General features: G+C 49.3%; 1 long non-coding RNA gene across 1 annotated transcript in view; it reads left to right on the top strand.

The window, feature by feature from the left end:
* The first annotated feature begins 666 nt into the window (after window positions 1–666).
* LOC137423612 (uncharacterized) overlaps window positions 667–26,556 on the top strand; it is a 90,520-nt gene continuing 64,630 nt past the window's right edge. The window contains exon 1 of the long non-coding RNA XR_010983755.2: window positions 667–797. This is a non-coding gene — a long non-coding RNA (uncharacterized LOC137423612). The remainder of the gene's footprint in view (window positions 798–26,556) is intronic.

Below are 26,556 nucleotides of genomic sequence, written 5' to 3' on the forward strand. Positions count from 1 at the left end.
GCCTGTTCGTGAATGAGTTGGGCCAATCGATCTCGTGTGGCTAACCCCTCAATAACGTGGGATGTTAGTAGTAGTTGTAGTATTAGTAGTAGTGTTGATGATCTTGGTATATGTATATTACAAAGTTCTGTAACTGTCACGTGGGCTTGTAATGAAGAAGTGTGCGAGGGTTCAGGCCTTTTTATATGAAACATATCTTATTGTACATGTATCAGATCCCATTGGAATGTTTGTGGAACACTCGGATAATTATTAGATCCAGATGGGATTTCATGCGAAAAATTGGAAATTCTCGACATGGCGTTGGAAACACAACGTGGGACCTTATCGGAATGATTTGAGACCACGGGGGATGTTGAACTAGCTGCGCAGGTCCTCGGCCTTGTGGCCCAATCGGGCGTCCATTTGAGTCGAGGCAATAGTGGAACTCGAACCCGGGGATCTTTGCTTAAGTTAGCCCCTGCCCTCGCCCCCCCCCCCCTCTCCACCCCCACAAATCGAATAACATCGATAATGAAACGAGACATTAAGCAAATAAACGCCACTGGACAGTCTTAAAATGACTTGTGGTTACATTTTAATCGCCATGTTGTGATGTCGCTCCATTTGTTCATCTTCATTAAAGTTGTTTTCTTTTCTTAAACACACACCTCTCGTGACACGTTCACTCAGCACAGGTCACGGCTCGTGGGCGGTCCTCGTGACTCGGAACATCGCAGACCCGGGATCACCGGCGGATCGCGGACCGCGGCCCTCCGTCCCCTCAGTCCTCTCCGTCCTCTCCCTCCCTGCTGCTGGTGAGTGCGGTCATGGCGCAGGGATTTCGCTCTCTGTCTCCGTGTTTTTATTTTGCCAACTCGACTGATCTGTTCGCCCATTTTCGGGATTACGTCCATGTGGAATCTGCTCCAATTTAAAACCACGGATAACGTCCTTTCAAGGACAATCTCTTCCCTCATCGCCGCCATGCCTTGTTTTCTCAACTCCAATTACCTTTCCTCTCTCTCCCCCCACCCCCCCCCCCCCCGCTCCACTCTTCCCCACCTCGTCCTCCGAGGCCCCTCTTTCGTTTTCCCACTCCAGGCCAAACAGATGACTTCATCTGGAGCTCCTTGGGCTTTCGGCTTCAGTCTCGGCAGCTCTGCATGACTCCAAAAGAAACAGCTCTTAAAAGTTACTCAAATCATCCATCACGGGAATTCTACCGGCTTTAACGCCGTCAATAAATATACCGGCTCTATAAGCCTTAATTAATTAAATCGCTTTCGGCCACATCGACGAGCACGTGATGGGAGTTTTGTTAATTTGTTTCAATTTCTTGGAGTTTTAAAGTTCTTTCTTTGTCCTATTTTGGGGCAAAGAAAATATAACATGATATTCTGTTGTTGACGTCAAGGTGGGTTTTCTTTCTGCACAACGACACACTCTGGGTTCTTGTGTCGAACTTCCCTTGGCATGTGTTGGACAATTAAATGATGGGATTTTACATCTTTTATAATCCTAAAAATATCAGTGACTCCTTGCAAAGAAAATTATTTGGAATCATCCTTTTCGTTCTAAAACGAGAACTTCACCCACACGTCAAACACAGAATCTGTAGCTAAAGTTATGACACAACTTTGCATCAAAATGTCGAAGTAAAGGGCCATCCATTTATTTGTTTCTATTTATATGAGGGACATGCAAAAAAGTTATTCGAGTCAAAATACTTAACTTCCCTGCAAATTCTGTCTGCTGTTCTTCTTCTGCTGCAATTGTTTGTTTTTTCCAAAAGCTTTGAAAATGTTTCTGGGTTTTAATTTTTTTTACTTCTAATTAATTTTTATGAGTTTTTTTTTTTTTTAAATTCACAAAATTTAAAATACTTTTTTCCACTGATCAATTAGTGTGTTTGTTTTTATTCATATCGGTTTTCTAAAGAAAAGCATGTTTTTTTGGAAACCAAAATAATATATATATATTTCGATTCTTAATGACGTGTCAAGGTGACATCAATATTTATTGACCCAAGACATTTCAGCTTTTCATCTTTAATTATTTTGTAAAAAAAATTCTAATAATTTTTTTTCTACTTTGACATTATGGGGTATTTTGTGTACATCAGTGACAAAAAATACTTTCTGAAGGCACTGTGTTTTGAGGGCACTATGTATATATATAATACTGTGTTCAAAAAGTATCCGACCTTTATTTTTCGTGCGTAAAAAAAAAGAAGCTAGGGAGGCGTTGATTGGTGCACGTATGTAGGCGATCCTAATGCACACGCGTGAATTTTTTCCCACCTGCAGAAGCTGTCATTCGACGGCAGACCACCGATGAGTGAGGACATGTAAGTGAGCGCCGTCGGATTTTCGTTTTTGACAAAATGACGGAAAAACTTGAACAACGCTACTGCATCAAATTTTGTGTAAAGCTTGGCGATTCCCAAGTGGAAACGATCCGCAAGATTCAACACCGTTCATTCCATTATGAAGGAGGATTTGGGCTTCATGAGAATCTCAGCGAAGTTCGTACCAAAGCTGCTAACGATTGAGCAGAAGCAACTCCGTTTGGAGATCGCACAGGATATGCTGGAGACTGTGAACAGCGATCCCAGCTTCCTCAACACAGTGATCACTGGCGATGAGTCCTGGGTTTATGGGTACGACCCAGAAACCAAGTTGCAGTCATCACAATGGAAGCATCCAACATCCCCGAGGCCAAAAAACACAAAACACAAAAACACAAAAAAAACAAAACACAAAACACAAAAAAACACAAAATTCAACACACAAAAAACACAAAAACCAGGACCCAGGACCTTAAAGACAAAGCTATAGGTTGGAGAACGGAAAAATGGATATCGTGGATATATATATATATATATATATATATATATATATATATATATATATATATATATATATATAATTATATATACACTACTCACAATAAGTTAGGGATATTGGCAGGTTCTTCGGTGTGGTTGATTTTGTGTATTAATTATGTTGAAAAAGGTTGTTGGTCCTAATTCTATGGTTATTAATGTGTGGAAAAAACCACAGCATTCTTGATTTCAATACCGAACCCCAACCCCTATAAAAAAAATAAACTCACTCCCACAATATCCCTAACTTATTGTGAGTAGTGTACATATATATATATATTGTTACGGACCGCGGATAAGATGTTGTTTTGCCGAGCGGATGGCACCGCGGCCGAACAGTTACCCCGACTAACCCGATTCCTGGACGTTGGCCGAAATCGCGCCACAGGTATTCAATTTGGAAACCTCTAAAGCGACCGAATGTAAAGAGGAAGAAGAAGAAGACGTACAGAAGAGTAACAGGATTTATTATTTACATGCTCAAAGTAACCAAGGAGAAGGAAAGATAATAAAATAATATACAGAAGAATCAGAGACACAGTGCAATTATTAGCTTACCTACAGTCTTAATTATTACCCAGGGACAGAACAAACAAAGACAGACTCATGTGGGGAATGATGATAGGAATGGCAGGAGGTGGATGGCTGGAGGGGGAGGAAGGTTCAGCTGGACCCGCAGCACGGTCGGGTCGGGGATTAGCAGCCGCCGCCCCTTTCTCGATCGGCGCGTTTTGCAGCCGCCGTTCCTTTGCGGCCCCGTTCGAAACTGCCATCAAGGCCCCGAAGCTGCTGTGGCTGAAGCTGCTGTGGCTGCTGCTGCTGTGGCTGAAGCTGCTCTTTTAGGGATCCCTTACTCACTCTTCTCGTACTCAACTCAACTCTTCTCGTACTCAGTCCAACCACTCTTTCTCTCTTGGTCCAACCACTCTTTATCTCTTGGTCCAACCACTTGCACGTCTCCCTGTCCAACCACTCTTTCTCTCTTGCTTGGTCCAACCACACTTCTCTTTGTCCAACCACACTTCTCTTTGTCCAACCACTTGCACGTCTCCCTGTCCAACCACTTGCACGTCTCCCTGTCCAACCACGCACTCGGCTCTTGCGCGCGTGCTTTTATAGCGCCTCAGGCGATCAAGCCGCCGGCCTTCAGGACACGCCCCTCAGTGAGCTCGCTTCGGCCCTGATTGGTGGGCACAGGCCCTCTGACTCCACCCTTGATGACGATGGGCAGGCACGCCCTTCTTCCCCGAGCTGAGCACATGCTTAATGGTGGTTTTGGGGCGAAAGCAACAACCCACAGCTGTAGCAACCCTGACAAACTGCCCAGTGCAGTTGGCAATTGAGGCTTGGAGGGGATGTAATTGGCAATTGAGGCTTGGCAATGACGCAGTTGGAAATGGAGGTTTTGGGAATAGGAATGAAAGGGGATCTATCTTGTTTCACTTGGTGCAATGGAGTGTCATCTTAATGGAAGACGAGGCCTTACCCTAATACACATAATAAGGAAATAAACTACTGAACAGGGATATTATGGTGTCCTTCATGTATGCTTTATGGAACTAACTACGGGAATGCCCTTTGACCTTTATACAACACTGGAGCAAGGAGGGCGATATTCTAACAACAATTTACTATACAATAAAAACACAATAAAAAAACACAATCCTCATATCCACAACACTGCACCCTCCTCCTCTGAGGCACGTCCCGGGCCTCTTACCTTAACTTTTAGTGTGGCACGTAGGTGTAGTTCCCTCTACTTTTAACCTGACCCTGAGTGCGACAGTTTTAAAACATGAATAAATATGTCCCGCTGCTCCATTGCACCCTGCCTAACAGATTCACGCCCACAGCTAACCGAATTGCGGAATGGTCTTCAAACTATACATTGACGGTGGGGAGCATTATTTACAATTGACGCTACTTTATTTACAAAACGTAACCCAGGACCTGTGATTGTTCTTTCTGGGGGAGGGGGGGGGGGGAGACAGTCTGCTCTGCATCGATGCACCATGAAAGCACCCAAAACGCCTCAACACACCCTCAAGCACCAATCGGTGCACAGTCATCACTGTTCATCAATAAAAAATAAAAACAACAACCCCTAGCCCTGCTGGTGGTCTCTTGCTCTTCGGCTCCCTCTGCTGGCTATTACTATCTTGTTGTCATCTTCTTTGCTGGCGGCCTATTTGCAATAAAAAAATGCACCCAACGTGTCCATTTTATTTATTTATGGCCCACAGGGGCAGACTAGTGTGGTTCACCTGTGGGGCATCGGTGCCCTGTGGCCAAGGTCCGCCAGCAAGATTTCGGGCCTTCATGGCCGGTTCCAGCAGAGGGGCCATGCCCCAACCCATGGGGTCCATAAGTGGTGCTCAGCCACAGACATGTGGTCCATAAGGTGGTGCATCGATGCAGACAGCTGGTTCCGGGAGTTTCGGGCGCACAATGGCGGCCTCCCGCACGCTCCCCTCGGCGCCCAGTGGCGCACAGGTCCTCATGTGGGAGACAAAAGGGGGAAAAGACAGATGAGCGAGGGGTAAGGTCACAAGGGTACACATCAATACAGGCAATGCAAGGCGAAGTGCGTACGGAGAGCGAAGTGAGGAAGCTCGTCCCTACCGTACGTCACCCCCCCTGTCACCTACTCTACCCTTGCCCTTACCCCATATTTACAAAATCTACACCTTTACAAATTTGTCGCTAATGTCACGTCTTCCCCATATTTCCCCTATACCAAATTCGTCTCCACAATCCCACTATCCAAAATTTGCCATCACCCAATTCATCATCAATCCTCATAAGGAGGGAGAGATGGAACATCAGCACAATGTCACACCCACGTCATGATGCGTCTCACATTCCAAACATTTGCATCATAAAAATAATAAAAACAACCTGGCATGGTGTGGAGGTACGTCATCCCAGGTGAGTGGATGTAGATGGTGCGAGGAGATTCTTAATCCTAACTATCCTCTAAATGACGTTAACACACTTTACACTACCCGGGGTCTTTCCCTGCCAATCCATTGGCCAACTTACACTATGGGTTCTAAAAACCAATTCCCATTGACCAAACTGTGGTGCTTCTCAATTTGGGGTCTCACTCCCCCGATTCATCTCCCTGTGCCCTTGCACAATTTCCGGGCTGGGTCGTGTAGCTCTCCCAGCAGGTCTACCCACCTGCACACCTCCACCACTGTAGTTGCCACCCGAGCTTACCTAGCTCCTCACCCTAACCTATCTAATTGGGGAAGGCCCCTCCTGGCTCTGTCACCCCTTGGTGCCCTCTGGCACTGGGCTACCCGGGTCCGTCCTCCGGATCCTCGGGCCCCATCCACAACAACTACCGGCTCCCAGAGCCCACCAGCGGCCTCACCTGGCCGACATCCTCACAGTGGTGGAGTGCCCAAACCAACTACACACACTAACAGTCTACACGCCCAGCCATTTCCACAACACTAATGCACCCATCCAAACACCATTCTTTCACCTCACACCACAGATGCCAATATCCAACCACAATTTACCTGTACCCTCTACCTAACACTTACACTACCCTCCCCGGGTATTCGTGATGGGGGTCCATCCTTCCCCCATTCACACCTTCGCACCATCCACTCCACTCCACAGTTTCCCCCATACTCACTCCACGACCATCCATTCCAATATTCCATATACTCCAGACTCCATGTCTTCCACACAACCATTCTCCATACACCTGTTGTTGCACACCTGTGCAATCACACCTTTTAACCACACACTTTTCACAATACACTTCTGAATACACCTCCAACACTCACACGGCATCATCTAATCTACCTGTTGCCCTGCTAACTTAGTGCTCCCCGTCTTCCCTTTAAACTACACATACCACGTCATTATCATCCACACTAATCTACCTGCGTCCCCACTACAGGTATCATTGTCACTACCTAATCTTAACGTTACCTAAGGTCATCTCTAGGTCCCTACACATTATCCAAACCCTCCCGGGCTAGTTCTCACTGCCATAAACCCCATAAACCTAGTGCTCCTTTGCCCCCGCTGTGAGAGATGGCAGAGTTGCCATCCCACCACATCGGGTATCTCTCACTACCAATTTTGCACACCAAATTTCAACCAATCAAAAATTTGCCAGTTCATCCTGCCAATCATTCTACCAATCATCAAATTTTGCTTTGCAATTTCGGGTCCAAAACACTATCCTCATCATCACGTCTACTCACTAGAGCCTCTCGGTGCGCCAATTCACTTATACAGCCCGGCTTCGCACAGCCGAGCAATGAATGCGGGTTGCTTGGTGCCGGCGGCTGGATACGTCCGGCACTCGGTGCAGGGAAGGAGGTTTACCCGGGCCGAGATCCCACGCACCACCTCGGCACGGAACCATCCAATGGCCCGATCTCGACCTGCCGGAACGCCTCAACAAAAAGGGGTCGCCATGATGACCCTTCCTATCGGGCTGCCCGCTCCGCCTAGTGGAGCACGGACGCGGCCGTTCCGAGCGAGGCCCAGCGTGGATCGCATACGGCGGTTCTTTCGAAACCGCCGTGGTTCGGATCCCCGCTGGTCCTCGCGGCACGCGAAGCTGCCCGGCACGTACCGAGGGCCAGATTCGGCTATACGTCGTTCTAACTGCTAACCCGGTCACCGTCGATGCTCCACTTGCATGCTCACACCCCGCAGCCCGTTCCTTGCTCCTCATCATTGCACCTTCTCTTACACCCCCAGGTACACTCATTCCGCTCACAGACTTGGTCACACACCTGACCACCGCACATTTTTGCACACACTCGTTGTTCGCACACCTCACCAACACACCTCTTCGCGTCCCCTTCTCGGTCACCTCCTCGGTGACAACCACCGGTGTGCTCTCACTTGCACACCCAACCACGTGCCTCACTACCAATTCCAGTGTGCATTCCCAAATGCGCTCTACCATTCCAGGTGTGCATCCTTCCATTCCAGGTGTACATCCTCTCTCACCTGCCACAACCAACTCACGCTCCGTGTCACTCTTACCACTTTCACCACCACTCTTGACAGCGCACTCTTTCCTCATGCACTCCTCTGTTACACACCTTTCTCACGCATCCTCTTGCGCACACTCTCCCATTACACTCTCTGTAACACTCACCACAGGCGTGCATTCTCCCTTACTCTTGACAGCGCACTCTTCCCTCATGCACCCGTCCGTTACACACCTTTCTCGCGCATCCTCTTGCGCACACTCTCCCGTTACTTCCTCCGTAACACTCACCACAGGCGTGCATGCTTCCGTTACATCCCTTGTAACACTCCCTACGACGCGCTTCCATGTGCCCCCTCGCACACGCGCTACGACCAACTCACTCTCGACAGCACACTCACTCCTCGGCGCACACTTTTTCCTCACACACCCCAGAGTCGGACATTCTTGCACACCTCCTCCTTCGCACACCGTACCTGTCGCACACTTCACCAACGGCCTCTCACGAACACCCAGATCCAAATCACCCCCCAAGCCGACTGAAGCTCCCCTGATATCATATACATTTCCTCGTATATCGCCACTCACCTTGGCACCTCGTCTCCGCACCTCCTTCGCCACCTGCAAACTCTTTATTTGGTTAGCGAGCACACCATCACGATTTGAGCACCGACCTTGTACATATTCCATCACCTCCTCCTTTATCTCCCTCTTAGTTTCCCTCCGTCTCTTCTTAATTTCACTCACCCCCTCTTCCACCTTCTCTAACTTTTGCTTCACCTCTTTTATTTCCCGGTGCGTCTCCTCAATCTCGTCCTCTAACGCCACCTTGACCGTTTCTATGTGCGTCCTCATCTCCCGGTCCTTCGTCTCCATTACTTCTGTCACCTCGTCCAACCTGGTTGTCAGTCCCTCACGTACCATCTGACATTGCCTCTTCGTCGCTATCAAGTCGTCCTTGATGTCTCTTTGTGTCGCTTTTAACCCTCCTAGTACCGCAGTGTTCTTTTGTACCTGCTCCGCTAACTCCGTCTGTCCCACCGTCAGCTGTTCCACCTCCTGCGTCAGGTCCTCTATGCCCCCTTGTAACCTTGCCGTCCCATTTCTCACCTCTTTCTCCATACGCTTCTCACCTCGCTTTACCTCCTCGCGTACCCCCGAGACCTCCTCGCTTACACCTCGTCGTATTTCCTCCTTCATCTCCTCCATTTTTTTGTGGATGCCACCCTCATCTGTCCCAATTCATCCCTCTGAGCATCCAATTTACCTTCTAACCCGATTTTCACCTCCTCTATCTGGTTCCCCATCCGTTTGATTTCCCGGGCGGATTGCTCCCCTACTTCCCGCAATTTGTCGTCCATTGTGTTTTCTAACCCCCTTAACCCATTTTTCACCCCCTCTATCTGATTCTCCTGGGCAGCCATTCTATTTTCCACCCCCGTTAACCCATGTTTCACCCCTTCTATCCCATTGTCTAACCCCTCAAATTTCTTGTCTAACCCCTCAAATTTGTTGTCTAACCCCTTAATTTTCTTGTCTAACCCCTCAAATTTACTGTCTATCTTCCCAATTTGGGCACTGGTACCCCTCGCTTCGTCCCTCACTACCCCCATTTGGCCCTCCAATCGCTCACCCATTTTTCTTCGCTCTCGGGTGGACTTATCACTTTGGGCATCCATTTTTGCCATCATTTGAATCATAAAGACTCGCATGAGCCATCACCCAATTTTGCTCTTTCACGAGCCTCGATCTTGTATACAAAAAAAAAAAAAAAAAAAAAAAAAAGGTACTCTGGCATCTCGGGCTCGGCTGCTGCGACCACGGGCGCGGCGAAATTTGGTGCCGCTGTAACCACGTGCGCAAGGGCGCCATGTTGTGCGCCTGATACTCCCTCAACCACATTGCCATTGTTCTCCTCCTCCCTTTCCTCCACATACATTTCCCCGAGGTCCTGGGTCGATTCCACCCCATCTATCTCTCCCACCGGCATCCCATCGCCTTGACCAGCCATGGCGCGACTTTTAAATTTAGAATTTTATAAAATACAATTTTGGGCCACTCGTAATTTGAGCGCGTTAAGCGCTTCAGGTCCGAATCCGACACTTCTGACACCAATTATTACGGACCGCGGATAAGATGTTGTTTTGCCGAGCGGATGGCACTGCGGCCGAACAGTTACCCCGACTAACCTGATTCCTGGACGTTGGCCGAAATCGCGCCACAGGTATTCAATTTGGAAACCTCTAAAGCGACCGAATGTAAAGAGGAAGAAGAAGAAGACGTACAGAAGAGTAACAGGATTTATTATTTACACGCTCAAAGTAACCAAGGAGAAGGAAAGATAATAAAAATAATATACAGAAGAATCAGAGACACAGTGCAATTATTAGCTTACCTACAGTCTTAATTATTACCCAGGGACAGAACAAACAAAGACAGACTCACGCGGGGAATGATGATAGGAATGGCAGGAGGTGGATGGCTGGAGGGGGAGGAAGGTTCAGCTGGACCCGCAGCACGGTCGGGTCGGGGATTAGCAGCCGCCGCCCCTTTCTCGATCGGCGCGTTTTGCAGCCGCCGTTCCTTTGCGGCCCCGTTCGAAACTGCCGTCAAGGCCCCGAAGCTGCTATGGCTGAAGCTGCTGTGGTTGCTGCTGCTGTGGCTGAAGCTGCTCTTTTAGGGATCCCTTACTCAACTCTTCTCGTACTCAGTCCAACCACTCTTTCTCTCTTGGTCCAACCACTCTTTCTCTCTTGGTCCAACCACTTGCACGTCTCCCTGTCCAACCACTCTTTCTCTCTTGCTTGGTCCAACCACACTTCTCTTTGTCCAACCACACTTCTCTTTGTCCAACCACTTGCACGTCTCCCTGTCCAACCACGCACTCGGCTCTTGCGCACGCGCTTTTATAGCGCCTCAGGCGATCAAGCCGCCGGCCTTCAGGACACGCCCCTCGGTGAGCTCGCTTCGGCCCTGATTGGTGGGCACAGGCCCTCTGACTCCACCCTTGATGACGATGGGCAGGCACGCCCTTCTTCCCCGAGCTGAGCACATGCTTAATGGTGGTTTTGGGGCGAAAGCAACAACCCACAGCTGTAGCAACCCTGACAAACTGCCCAGTGCAGTTGGCAATTGAGGCTTGGAGGGGATGTAATTGGCAATTGAGGCTTGGCAATGACGCAGTTGGAAATGGAGGTTTTGGGAATAGGAATGAAAGGGGATCTATCTTGTTTCACTTGGTGCAATGGAGTGTCATCTTAATGGAAGACAAGGCCTTACCCTAATACACATAATAAGGAAATAAACTACTGAATAGGGATATTATGGTGTCCTTCATGTATGCTTTATGGAACTAACTACGGGAACGCCCTTTGACCTTTATACAACACTGGAGCAAGGAGGGCGATATTCTAACAACAATTTACTATACAATAAAAACACAATAAAAAAACACAATCCTCATATCCACAACAATATATATATATATATACATACACACATGTATGCATATATACTTACACCCACACAGACACACATATTCAGTATAGTATCAAGTAATGTTCCGTATGAGCGCTTGTGAGTGGACTGTTGTGACCGAGGAACCGCACGACACCGCAGGCGGGGTGGGGGCCTGAACTTTGTACTTTGATCCATCGGCCGATTATTACAAAGGAGAATATGATGTATTTTTGTTGTGTTGAGCAGAGCAATTTGTCGATATTAAGATCAGGCCTTCGATGATATGAGTGAGGAAAGTGGGAAAAAATATTTTTGAGCACTATATCGTACAGAAATCGTTACGGACTGTTTCGAGTTCTGTTGCGGTTCTGGACGAAGTTCCGTACGAAACTGCACGGACGACTCGGCAACAAACAGGTAAGACACAAATTACACCAAAATGACAACCAGAATGGTTTACTATGTTTTCCAAAGTATTCACCTCATTTTTTTTATGGGCAAAAAAGTTAAAAGTTAGGGGTGCGGTTAATACACAGATATAGAAAAAATATATTGTATGTACACTGTACAGTCACGTGAAAAAGTAAGTACACCCTGTAGTGAAATCGTATTCGTACTGAACCCGGGGTGATGCTCGCTGCTCGTTGACACCGCTAGGGGCGTGACTATAAGACCCGCTGCTGCGAACGGTGCTCCGAGACTTCTCCTGTGACATGTTACATCTGGTAGACTCGCTAACGGTACGCCTGCATAGAATACCCAGCTTGCTTGCATTGAATGATATGAATGGACCCATGTGACGTCACATCGTATACTTATTGTATTTTCTACTTTACAGGATGATGTCATGATCTAAATGCAATTAAACCAAACCGTTGGACTAAAGTTGTGTGGACCTGATTGGTTTTACACAACACTTAATTGCATTTAAGATCTACAGACATGGCTGGCAACAAGACGCTGACAGTGTCTGTATTCAGCGCCGACCCACAAGCCACGGATGGAGGCTTGCAGCTGAAGCACTGGCTCCGACAATTGGAGAATCTTTTTGATGAGCCTGAGACCGCTCCGACGGCTGCCGCGAAGCTAGCAACTCTCCATTCAAAAATCGACTACCGGGTATACAACGCTATCGCTCAATGCGAGACGTATGACCTTGCCATCGCGGAGCTCAAACGGCTGTACATAAAGGAAAAAAGCCCGGTGTATGCACGATATTTGCTGCAAACGCGACGTCAGCAACCCAACGAGGCAATGGACCATTACGCCCAGGAGCTCCGGCAGCTTTTGCTGGACAGCGTCAGGGAGCCACGGACTCCCGCGCAGGCTCAGGATGATCGTCTTTTAGATGCCATCGTTGCAGGGGTCTCCTCCCAGGAACTAAGGCTCAAACTCTTGGAGAAGACCGACCTGACCTTCGCTACCGCACTCGAGCAAGGGACAGTGTACACCGAAGCGCGGATGCAATCGAACACCTATGATCGCACGCGCCTCGTGGCGGGCACCACACTACACGCCCGGCCAGAGAGTGCTACCGCCGAGGACGCGGATCCGCTCGCTGAACTCCGGGATGCTCCGGAGGATGACCCAGCCCTGACGGCTGCCATTACGACCAGACCCAAGGCCTTACGCGGGGCCGCTTGCTTTTTTGTGGGGGGCCACGTCATGCCCGGGTCGTGTGTCCGGCATGAGATGCTATATGCCATTTGTGCTCGCAAAAGGGTCATTACGCGAAAGTGTGCAGGAAAACGGCACGCGGCTCGCGGCTCATGGACTCGCGCGGCCGCGGTCGCGCGGGTGCGGCGACCTTGAATGGGCTCATTGCGGAGCCCGCGAGCCGAGCCCGACACCCGGCGCCTTACCCGACTTCGAAGGGGAGGGCCCCTCTCTGCGGGCCCCTGGGCGCTCAGACGTCCTTGGCGGGCGTCTCCGGACAGCCACCATCGTCTCATCCTCCATCGGGCACAAAGGACGTGTCCTTGACCAATCTCCGGGCCACGCAAGGGGCTTTGAAGCCACGCCAAGCCCCAGCGGAACGTTCTCCTCGAGTCGTCCACGAGCTAACGGCGGCCCACGCCCCGACAAAGGAGATTTCAACGACTACGGAGGCCTTTTGCTGCCAAAAATGTCAAAAGGCGATTTCGAATACTACGGAAGCCTTTTTCTGCCACAATTGTCAAAAGGCGATTTCGAATACTACGGAAGCCTTTTTCTGCCAAAATTGTCAGTTTTTGAATCGCGAAACACTGGAATGCTTGGGAAAGCCCTCTGATGACGATAATGGATTTCCCATGGACAACACAGACTCCGGCCACAACCGCAAAACTGCTGCTGGCATAGGATCCACCCGCGAGGCTGGACTGAGCCATTCGGGGGGCTCAGTCCCGCTCCCAGCTGCCTCGTCTGGCCTGGCTCAAGCCCTTATTCCCCTCATGGTCGAAGGCCATTGTGTTCGGGCCTTGGTGGATACAGGATCTACGGATAGTTTTATCGACCAGCGACTTGTGCTCCGGCATGGATGGCGGATCTGGAGGTCTACGAGACGGATCTTCATGGCTTCCCAGGGGCTTCGACTCAGCACGAAGGGGGAATGCCGATTGAAACTCGTGCTAAAGGGACGGGTTTTTCCTGATGTACACCTTATGGTTTTACCCGCATTATGTGCTGATATTCTGTTAGGACACGATTTTCTTAAGCTGCATGGCTGTCTGGTAATGGAGTTTGGTGGGCCTGACACTCTTGTTGTGGGGGCGGACGACGCGCTTGCGGTGTGCGCCCTAACGCAAATGGACGTCCAGCCGCTTTCGCTGTTCCCCAATCTAACCTCCGACTGCACCCCTGTCGCGGTAAAATCCCGACGCTACTCTCGCGCTGACATGCAATTCATTGCGGACGAAACGGCTCAGCTCTTGAAAGACGGCATCATAGAACCTAGTAGGTCGCCGTGGTGCGCCCAGGTCTTGGTGGTGCGCAGCGAGGCCCATCGCAGACGTATGGTAATCGACTATTCCCAAACGATTAACCGCTTTACACAGCTGGATGCCTACCCCCTTCCGGGGATGGACGCGCTAGTACAACAGGTGTCCCAGTATTCGGTCTATAGCACTCTCGATCTCCGTAGTGCGTACCACCAGATCCCTATCTCTAGGGCGGATCGTATCTATACCGCATTTGAGTCGGGGCAGCGGTTGTACCAATTTATGCGACTGCCTTTTGGGGTAACGAACGGGGTCGCTCGTTTCCAGAGGGCCATGGATGACCTCGTTGCGCGGGAGCACTTAACCGATGTTTTCGTCTACCTCGATAATCTTACGGTTTGTGGATATGACCAAGGGCACCATGATGCTAATCTGAAGCGCTTCCTTGAGGTCGCACAGAGGTATCACTTAACTATGAACGAGGATAAGTGCCAATACTCCCTACGCACGATAGATCTTCTGGGGTACACCGTGACCCATGGCTCTGTCGCTCCGGATAAGGAGCGTCTGCGACCTTTGCTCGACATGGCCCCTCCCTGCGATCGGGCGTCCCTGAAGCGCGGCCTTGGGCTGTTTGCCCATTACTCCAAATGGGTGCAAAGTTTCTCCGCGAAACTTCGCCCCCTTGTGGCCTGCGACACCTTCCCCCTGAGTCCAGCCGCATTGACGGCCTTAAGGCCGACATCGCCCGAGCCGCCGTGGCGACAATCGACGAGAGCGGCTCGTTCGTCCTCGAAAGTGACGCCTCGGATCAGGCCATCACGGCGACCCTCTCCCAAGGGGGGCGTCCCGTGGCTTTCTTTTCTCGGACTCTTACCACCGCTGAGCGGAGACACTCGTCCGTTGAAAAGGAAGCGTATGCGATCGTCGAGTCTATTCGGCGATGGCGCCCGTACTTACTCGGGCGGGGCTTCCAAATCATCACGGACCAGCAAAGCGTTGCGTTCATGTACGACACCTTCCACGCCCAGCACATTAAGAACGAGAAAATCACTCGCTGGCGTATCGAACTCGCCGACTTCTGTTACACCATCAAATATCGCCCAGGGAAGGATAACCAGGCCGCAGATGCCTTATCACGGCCAGCTACATGTGCCGGTATCACCTCTTTGGAGGGCCTACGGGTGCTGCATGCCACTGCGGGCCATCCCGGCGTAACGCGTTTCGCTCATTTTGTGCGGAGTGGGAATCTCCCATACTCGATTGACGATATCCGCCGTATCTGTCGCGACTGCGCTATCTGCGCGGAAATCAAACCGCGTTTCTATAACCCTCCCATGGGGACTTTGGTGAAGGCTACACGCCCGTGGGAACGCTTGGCGATGGATTTCAAGGGCCCATTGCCGGTGTCGAGCGGCTCTCGCTATCTGCTCACTATCGTAGATGAGTACTCGCGATTCCCCTTTGCTTATACGTGCGCGGACATGACTGCTGCCACGGTGATGCGATGCTTACAGAACTTGTTCTCAATGTTCGGTTACCCGGCCTATGTCCATACCGACCGGGGTGCGGTCTTCTTGTCTCAGGAGGTGCGCGGCTATCTGCTTCAAAATAACATTGCGTCTAGTTACACCACGCCGTACAGACCCCAGGCTAATGGGCAGATCGAACGCTTCAACGGGATTATCTGGAGGGCCGTCATGCTCCACCTCCGGACCCTCGGCCGGGGCCTCGATAAATGGGCTTGGTCGCTACCTGTGGCGTTGAACTCGATCAGGGCTCTCCTGAGTACGGCAACCAACCAAACTCCCCACGAGCGACTTTTCCACCACCCCAGGAGCTCGGGGTGTATACGGTCTTTGCCCAGTTGGCTCGCTGGGCCCGGGCCGGCCTACCTTAAACGGGCGGTTCGCGCGAGCAAGTACGACCCCCTAGTGGACAAAGTGCAGATTCTCCAGGCTAATCCTGAGCATGCTCGTGTGATGACGACTGATGGCCGAGAGACTACTGTCTCCGTCCGTCACCTTGCCCCTTGCGGAGTCGACGACCTAAGTAGGGAATCGGACGAACCGATCGAACCCATCTATGAGACTATGGCCTCTCCCGACGCTCCCATCGCCGAAAGTCTACCGACCCTCCCCTCGCCGAGACTACCTGGGCCCGACGACTTGGAGTTACCCCCTTCGTCACCCGACCCTGTTGGCGCCTCCGACGCCGGGGACACAGGGATACGTGATGCCGTACCCGGGGAATTTCGGACGCGTGCTGGCAGGGAAATTCGCCGCCCGGCCCGATACGGTTGGGTCGACTGATGTTCCACCCTGTTCGTGCTGACGCTCACTCGCTTCTAGCCGCACTGCCGTATAATTCTGACGGGGGGGTGAATGTAGTGAAATCGTATTCGTACTGAACCCGGGGTGATGCTCGCTGCTCGTTGACACCGCTAGGGGCGTGACTATAAGACCCGCTGCTGCGAACGGTGCTCCGAGACTTCTCCTGTGACATGTTACATCTGGTAGACTCGCTAACGGTACGCCTGCATAGAATACCCAGCTTGCTTGCATTGAATGATATGAATGGACCCATGTGACGTCACATCGTATACTTATTGTATTTTCTACTTTACAGGATGATGTCATGATCTAAATGCAATTAAACCAAACCGTTGGACTAAAGTTGTGTGGACCTGATTGGTTTTACACAACACACCCCATGTAAAGTTTTGACTTTTTCAACATATTTCAACATACAGCTATTTGATCTTCATTTCAACAATATTGATAGATAAAGGTGATTTAATATAACAAATATCATGAAACATTTACATTTTGTAGTCCATTGTATCTATCTATAATGCCAGTAATCTCTGTGTGTCTGTCTGTGACCGCTGTTTCTCGACAACCACGGGTCCGATATACTTGAAACTTGCCAGGTATATTGCTGGGGACCCGAGGATGTGCCTTTTCAAGGTTTCATATTAATCGGACAAGTAGTTAGCGAGCTATGTCCAAAAAACGATTCAACCAATCAGAGAGCAGCGAGCTATCACGTGTGCCGAACGTGGCGAACAGACTCTGCCTCGGACGGCACATTTGAGAGCGTATTCATTTATTTCACGTTGGCAAACTATGTTGGCGTTAAACTATGTTTTAAAACTAATTAAAACTAATTTGCGATTCTTTCGCTTTCCTGCGCGTTTGTGCACGCTATGGCGATTTCTTTACCAAACTCCGCAAGCCGTTCGCTTTGGACCAAACCATTTCATGTAAATAGAGGGGGGGATTGTCACCGTACTCGCAAGCCGTTCGCTTTGGACCAAACCATTTCATGTAAATAGAGGGGGGGGATTGTCACCGTACTCGCAAGCCGTTCGCTTTGGACCAAACCATTTCATGTAAATAGAGGGGGGGGATTGTCACCGTACTCGCAAGCCGTTCGCTTTGTCTTTGCGAATGGACCAAACCATTTCATGTAAATAGAGGGGGGGGGGATATAATTTTAGATATATATATAGTACGGGCATGCCCTAGTAATTTAAATAAACATAAATGCAAATTTCGCATGTGGAAAAAGTAAGTACACCCCTGCATTTATCACTCCTTCAAATACCTAAAATTAGAATCAGATGCACCAGCTCAGGTGCAAATGATTAGAATATTGTTAGAGAGGATCTTGGAGGAACCTGTCTTATTTAAACCTCAGACATTTCGTTTGGTTTGCTCTTTGTTGTTGAAGTGTGCGGCGTCACCATGCCTAGATCAAAAGAGCTCTCTGAGGCCTTCAGAAAGAAGGTTATAGATGCCTACGAGTCTGGGAAGGGATTTTAAAAGATCCCCAAACAGTTTGAAATCAATCATTCGACTGTCCGGAAGATCATCTACAAGTGGAGAAGATTCCAAACAACTGCCAACTTGTTCAGGCCAGGCCGCCCCAGCAAGTTCAGCCCGAGAGCAGACGGCAAGATGCTGAAATAAGTCTCTAAGAGCCCTAGAATGTCATCACGGGACCTACAGGTAGCTCTTGCCACCGTTGATGTCAAAGTGCACGAGTCTACCATTAGAAAGCGGCTGCACAAATTTGATCTACATGGGAGGTGTGCCAGGAGGAAACCTTTGCTGTCCAGAAAGAACATCAGGGCAAGACTAAAGTTTGCCAATGAACACTGAGGCAAAGACCAGCACTTCTGGAACAATGTGCTCTGGACAGATGAGTCAAAGGTAGAGCTTTTTGGCCACAGTACCAGAAGACATGTTTGGCGAAAACCAAAGACAGCATTTGACCACAAGAACCTGATACCAACTGTAAAGCATGGTGGTGGAAATATTATGTTTTGGGGCAGCTTTGCTGCATCAGGGCCTGGGCAGCTCACCATCATAGAATCCACTGTGAATTCTTCATTGTACCAGAGGGTGCTTGAGGATAATGTGAGGCCATCTGTCGGAAAGTTGAAGCTCAACCAAAGTTGAACCTTGCAACATGACAATGACCCAAAACATACCAGTAAATCCACCAAGGAATGGCTGAAAAGAAAGAAATGGAGGGTTCTGGAATGGCCAAGTCAAAGCCCGGATCTAAATCCCATCGAGATGTTGTGGGGGGATTTGAAACGAGCTGTGCATGCAAGAAACCCCTCAAACATCGCACAGCTGAAAGAATTCTGCATGGAGGAGTGGGCAAAAATTTCTCCCAGTCGATGTCAGAGACTGGTAGACAGTTATAAGAAACGCCAACTTGAGGTTGTTCCTGCCAAAGGGGGCAATACCACCTATTAGAGCCAAGGGTGTACTTACTTTTTCCACATGGGAAATTTGCATTTATGTTTATTTAAATTACTAGGACGTGCCCGTACGTGGGTGCCCGTTCCGTGGCCAAAAAAAAAAAAAAAACAATTTCCAAATTTAAATCAAGTGTACCTCCCTGTCTTTGCTAGCCATGACATTCGATGCCATTGACCATTGCCACTCCTACGCCACGGTGAGGCGACAGGGTAGGATTTGTAGGAGACCTGAAAGTGCAGTGTCAGTATGTATTCCATGTTCGAATTGTATTAGTTTTAAAATAGTTTAAAAAAAAAAAGGTTTGCAAAGCATATCAGCAAATTGAAACAGAATTGAAACAGAGCAGAATTCGTTATTATTATTATATCTATTACTACAAATTATTACAAATTATTACATTACAAATGTTATTCGTTAATGTTAATTCCCTGCCATCACCCTCTGCCATCACCCTCTGCCATCACCCTCTGCCATCACCCTCTGCCATCACCCTCTGCCATCACCCTCTGCCATCACCCTTCCATCACCCTGCCATCACCCTCCCATCACCCTGCCATCACCCTGCCATCACCCAGCCCCATCACCCTGCCCCATCACCCTGCCCCATCACCCTCCCATCTCCCCCCCATCACCCTCCCATCACCCTCCCATCACCCTGCCATCTCCCTCCCACCACCCTCTGCCACCACCCTTTGCCATCACCCTCTGCCATCACCCTCTGCAATCACCCTCTGCTATCACCCTCTGCCATCACCGTCCCATCACCCAGCCATCACCCTCCCATCACCCTGCCATCACCCTCCCATCACCCGGCCATCTCCCTCCCACCACCCTCTGCCACCACCCTCTGCCATCACCCTGCCATCACCCTGCCACAGCACCCTGCCACATCACCCTCCCATCTTCCCCCCATCACCCTCCCATCACTCTCCCATCACCCTCTGCCATCACCCTCTGCCATCACCCTCCCATCACCCTGCCATCACCCTCCCATCACCCTGCCATCATCCTCCCATCACCCTGCCCCATCACCCTCCCATCTCCCTCCCAAACAAAGAATAATAAAAATTGTCTACATGTACATTGTACACACCTTTATGTCGTTAGCACCACTTCATAAGGCACCACGTACGGGCTTCTTCTTTGTTTCCTCGTCCTGGGCAAGAATGCGGAGGCTGCTGGAACTGCCAACCCTAGAGGTCGCCACGTAGAACTGGCAATGGCTGAAGAAGGCTCTTGGGCAGAAGATCCCAACATGGTGTAGCGACTGCCAAAAGAAGTTGTGCATGTATTTTGATGAAATCTTTTCGTAACAATTTTTCTTCAAGTAATAAATAAATAATAAGAATTGTCCACATGTACACACCTGTATGTCGTTAGCAGCTCTTCATAAACAACATTGCTGAGGAAACGGCACTTCTCCAGGAGATCCTCACATGGTGTACAACTGGCAAAAGAAGTAGTGCACTTATTTTGATGAAATCTTTTCGTAACAATTTTTCCTCAAGCAAAAAATAAAAAATAAGAATTGTCCACATGTACACACCTGTATGTCGTTAGCAGCTCTTCATAAACAACATTGCTGAGGAAACGGCACTTCTCCAGGAGATCCTCACATGGTGTACAACTGCCAAAAGAAGTTGTGCACTTATTTTGATGAATTCTTTGCGAAACAATGTTTCTTCAATCAATAAATAAATAATAAGAATTGTCCACATGTACACACCTGTATGTCGTTAGCAGCTCTTCATAAACAACATTGGTGAGGAAACGGCACCTCTCCAGGAGATCCCAACATGGTGTACGACTGCCAAAAGAAGTTGTGCACTATTTTTGAAGAATTCGTTCGAAACAATTGTTCTTCAATAAATAAATAATAATAAAAATTGCCTACATGTCCATTGTACACACCTTTATCTCGTTAGCACCTCTTCATAAACAACGTTGCTGAGGAAACGGCGCTTCTTCTTTGTTTCCTCGTCCAGGGCAAGAATGCGGAGGCTGCTGGATCTGCCAACCCTACTGGCCGCCACGTAGAACTGACCATGGCTGAAGAAGTCTCGTGAGCAGAAGATCCCAACATGGTGTAGCGACTGTCCTTGGGATTTATTCACAGTCATGGCAAAGCAGGGTCGTACCGGAAACTGCCGACGCCGCAGAGTGAACGGGAACATGTTGTCAGATGGACTCAAGGTTATGCGTGGAATGAGCAATGTGCGTCCAGAATTGACACCCATCACAGATTGTGCAACCAACAGATTTGGAAGGATCTGAAGTATGATGTACCTTGAGCCATTGCAGTGCCCGCTCTGCTGGTCGAAGTTTCGCAGCAGCATGATGACCATACCCACCTTGAGAGAGATACGATGTGGCGGCATACCAGATGGACAGAGGGTGTTCAGGAACTCAGGCGGATACAAATGATCACCCTCAGATTCCGCTGTATCGACGCTACAGCAAACATGTTCCTCCCCTGGAAATATGGTCGTCATGTAGGCATTTACCTGATCGACTTCAGAATTGGTCGGACATAGTATAACACGCTCGCAAAGCCACTTGGGGTTGCTAATGTTGTTATGCAAGTCTTCGTACACCCAAGTGACAATATCCTGAAGTTTTTCACCAGGAAGAATGAGCGGTTCCCTGAGCTCAATAGCAAATTCACCCTCTTCTGGATTGACAGGAATCTTCCCTTCACCCAGATCCAGCAGGAATTTTGCAAAAGCAGATTCGTCCTGTTGTTCTCCAGCACCCTGCATGATCCTCATGTTTACTCTGAGACGAAGAATCTGCACTTTTCTCCACAGGTATGAGCTCTTGAAGCACCTTCCAACTATGTCAATACGGCTACCGTGTGGCACAACAGTAAGGATTTGCCTCCAGTCACCACTGAAAACCATTGCGATGCCGCCAAATGGTTCCTCGGAGCCCCGAAGCCACTGGAATGTTCGATCTGCTGCCTCCAATGCGCGACGATCCATCATTGAAACCTCATCCACCACCATCAGATTAGTCATGCGTATGAGTGCTGCAGTGGTGTCATTTTCACTGATGTTGCAAGTGGACTCATCAGTGAGAATGAGAGGACACTTGGTCCTACTATGGAAGGTGGCCCCTTTAGGCAGCAGCGTAGCTGCAATACCACTTGCAGCAGTTGCAAGAGCCACTTTGCCCATTGCGCGCACTTTGTTGAGTATATGAGACAATGTGAAGGTTTTCCCAGTCCCACCACTTGCATCAACAGCAAGCATGCAGCCATGTCCGTGTTCCACACTCCACATCACTGTATCGACAACAACGCGCTGCTCGTCATTAAGAAGGCACTCTGTTTGAGCGATGTGAGCCTCAAGTTCTCCTATATTGTGCACTGTTTCGTGCTCGATGACGCGCGGAATGCGAGACTGGAAATGAACTGGGTCAGGCTCAGGAAGGCCAAAGGTCCTACTGAGCGAAAAGCCGTGGCACTCAACTTTGTTCCTCAGCTCTAGTAGCACTGCACTCACAATGCGTCCATTTGGAACATTCACACCTGCAGCACGCATGAAGTCCTCGCACAGCACATACTTGTGCCTTTCCCAGAACTGCACGTGGTTGCCTCTGAGAACGAATATGAGCATGTTGGCAAATACTTCGCGGACTGCAGGGCCAAAAGCAATATTTGCAGCCTCTTCCATAACAGAATCCACCTCCTGGTCATTGTCAACGATGCCATATGCAATGCAGGCTGCCAGATAGGTCTCCATGACCCTACCACCAACACGACGGAGATCCAGAAAGCATGTGGGGCCAGGCACGCGGTACAGTAGCATGCGGAGATAGTACAACTCGGCAGTATGGGAGTTGACGGGAATAATGGGGAGCCGCCCAACCGTATCAGCCTTACGGTTATCCTGGAAACTCAGCCTTCTCTTCCGCAATTGAAACCTTTTCCTCAAGTAGGTGAAGTGCTGGAATACATCTGGATATAGAACATGACGCATGTGTGGATGGAGATTCATGGCTTCGAAAAAGGCGGTGAGGGTTGTTGCAGGGGGTCCTGACTCTGCCACGTTCTGTATGGCACCTTCGTCAGTGAACGTGATCACCTGCTCATCCTGTAGATGGAGTGCCAGCATCTCGACTGGTGGGTACTTGCGTTGAATGGGGAAATCGTATATGCGCCAGTATCCCTCAGATGCGGTGATGTAACGCCCTAGTTCGTAGCGTGCCACTTCATCATGTCGTAATGCCTCTCGCATCCTCTCATGAGGCTCTAGTCTGACCAGGCACTGGTCCGGGCCCTTTTCAAGGTATTTGTACAGGTACTTGACACAGGTGACAGCACAGACGATCTCAAGGTTGATGTGAGCATCGTACCTGAGGACAATATATGGATTGTAAGGCACAACCCATGCATTGTTAACTAATACGTTAGCACCGCCTCGTATTGTCTTCATGATGGGATCACCAGGTGCTGCTTCTGCCCGTCTTCTGTACAGGGGATAGGAGTCATCAGAGAAGCTTGTCGTTTGACGTAGGGCTTTGGGATAGTCCTTTGTGCACTTCCGGTCTGCCATGCAAGGGCTCAAGATGTTCCATTCCCCACAGGGGCCGTGAATCATGTGTGATGTCACAATACGGTGTAGTTCCGGATTTGTGAGGCTGTCAGGAATCTCAGCAGAGACCACGCGATCGACATCTGCAGGTGTTCTGGGCTTGTCGCGAGGTACCACGGTCAGGAGCATGTGTATATGGGGAAGGTGACGCTTTTGCGTTTCCTTCACCATCACGTAAGCGTCCACATGCCCCAAGATGTCATGCTTGAGGAGGTCTGCGAGGAGTGCTTCCACCTTCATATGAAACACCCGGGCGATGATATCAGGTCTTGCATTGGGTGGCTGACCCTCAAAAACCGATGCTTTAATTTCTGGCCACTTTGGGTTGCAGGTGAAAGTTAGGAAAAAGTCTGGCTTTCCCTTGACTCGGACTAAAGCCATTGCATCCTGAAACTCTTTGGCATACCAACGTGGCGACCCATAAATTGACGGAGGCAGAATGGTGAGGCGTCCAGGTAGCACCTCAGCATCACTGTTTAACGCATCAACGATGATCTTATACTTTTCTGCCTTAATTGACTTCTGGTTGTAGCGAATCCAAGTGAGACGGTGTGACTCAATTTTTGCCATCATGTCGCATACGTACTGCTGTGTCAACCTTCCACCACGAAGCAGTAGATTGAAGTGATGAGTAGGATCACGTACTTGTAGATGGTAGCGGTAGAAAGTTGTTGGCGTAGTCCCTGCCAACTCAGTGTGGTACCCCTGAGAGCCGCAGGGTAGCAGAAGTATGTATGATAGTGGGTCATACGCTGGATGCATGGCGTCTATTGTCTGTAAACCTCCTCCCCTGAGGTGAACAGCGACTGCCAGCCTTCCAAACTGCTCAGTTGTCATAGCCCCTGGAGCAATGACAGCCACATCGCTGTCTGCTGAGGGAAGGTTGACGGTACCATGATGAAGGTCTCGGCGCCGCGTGCGACCTGTTAACACAATATTCAGTTCATTGGCGCTATCATTATGAACCACATACTCAATGGCTGATTTGAATTGCTGGACGTATGGGTTGCACTCATGAATGGCCTGTTGTGCTCTTAGCAAAAACTGTTCATTCAGGCCACTGTTCGAGGTGTGGGCACGACGATAATCCAGCTCATGGGCTGGATCGTGAAAGTAGATCTGAGCAAAGCGTGGGGTACAACCCAGATCGGCAAGAGGAGCACCAATGTAATGGTAAACCTTACCTTGTATGCGCACTCCAGGATTGAAGCCAGGCATACGTATCTCTCGGACACCGATACTTGCCATTGCCAGCGCGTTGTTGTACTGTTTCGCGTGCTTCACAAAGTCCTGGTTAAGGAAAAGGTTTTTAATAGCATCTGGAGGTTGTGATGGAATTGAACCGGGTTTTGGATTCGTAGGATCATGCATAAGAACGACCTTGCCGTGGTTGCAGCAAAATCCTCTTCTCTCCTCATGCCACACCAAAGCAGCACAATGCGAGCATTTAGGGCATTGGAATATTGAGGTCCTGCTCAACGCGTGCCTGTACTCACCATGAAGGACCTCTCGGAAGAAATCGGTATCATCGAATCGAGCAAGGTTGCGATTGTCATGGTGAGCCTGCTCCAGTCTCACACGGTGTACATCCTCATGACGCAGGGCATCCCTTACTTGCCGGTCTTCTCGCTGGTGAGGGATTTCTTCAGCACGACGCCTTGTCATGCGTCCAGTGTTGTCTGCCAAGCGAGCAGTCCGATCTTCATCCGTTTCAGCTGCACGACGCCTTGTCACGCGCGTAACGTCGCGTGTCAAGCGAGCAGCGCGTTCTTCAGCAGTTTCAGCTGCACGACGCCTTGTCACGCGCGTAACGTCGCGTGTCAAGCGAGCAGCGCGTTCTTCAGCAGTTTCTTCTGTACGACGCCTTGACATGCGTCCAGTGTTGTCTGCCAAGCGAGCAGTCCGTTCTTCATCCCTTTCAGCTGCACGACGCCGTGTCACGCGCGTAACGTCGCGTGCCAGGCGAGCAGCTCGTTCCTCGTCAGATTCCATTGCGCGTGCACTACGTGCAGCTTCGTTCCTTCGTTCTCGTAAACGACGACTCGATTGGGGCATTGTCTTTATCTACAATCTATCTATAAGATAGACAGTAAGTAATAAGTATATAGCCGGTAAGTATAGAGCACTTTCGTAAGGCCGGAAGTGAAGTCTACACTGTCCGGAAGTTCGCATATCGCATATCTATCTATCTATCTATTAATGCCCAATTATTCAATTATCGCCAACGTATTTTGGCTTTTTGCAATTTAATCGCAAGGAAAAGTAGAAAGAGAAGAGGGAAAAAAAGAAAAGCCTTGCCTTGCTGCAAACAGCTGCTGCAAACAACAACAACATGGAAGGCTGCACTGTCCGGAAGTTGGCATATCGCAGTTACGATTATTTTAGTGTTAATGGCCAATTATTCAATTAGCGCCAACGTATTTTGGCTGTTTGCAATTTAATCGCAAGGAAAAGTAGAAAGAGAAGAGGGAAAAAAAGAAAAGCCTTGCCTTGCTGCAAACAGCTGCTGCAAACAACAACAACAGTGAAGTCTTCAAGTTCGCATATCGCATATCTATCTATCTATCTATTAATGCCCAATTATTCAATTATCGCCAACGTATTTTGGCTTTTTGCAATTTAATCGCAAGGAAAAGTAGAAAGAGAAGAGGGAAAAAAAGAAAAGCCTTGCCTTGCTGCAAACAGCTGCTGCAAACAACAACAACATGGAAGGCTGCACTGTCCGGAAGTTGGCATATCGCAGTTACGATTATTTTAGTGTTAATGGCCAATTATTCAATTAGCGCCAACGTATTTTGGCTGTTTGCAATTTAATCGCAAGGAAAAGTAGAAAGAGAAGAGGGAAAAAAAGAAAAGCCTTGCATTAACGCATTAACGCTTGCATTGCATTAACGGTTCGGCACACGTGATAGCTCGCTGCTCTCTGATTGGTTGAAGCGTTTTTTGGACATAGCTCGGTAGGTACTTG

The sequence above is a fragment of the Myxine glutinosa genome, chromosome 3 (assembly GCF_964187855.1).
Source record: "Myxine glutinosa chromosome 3, kmMyxGlut1.1, whole genome shotgun sequence".
Taxonomy (NCBI): domain Eukaryota; kingdom Metazoa; phylum Chordata; class Myxini; order Myxiniformes; family Myxinidae; genus Myxine; species Myxine glutinosa.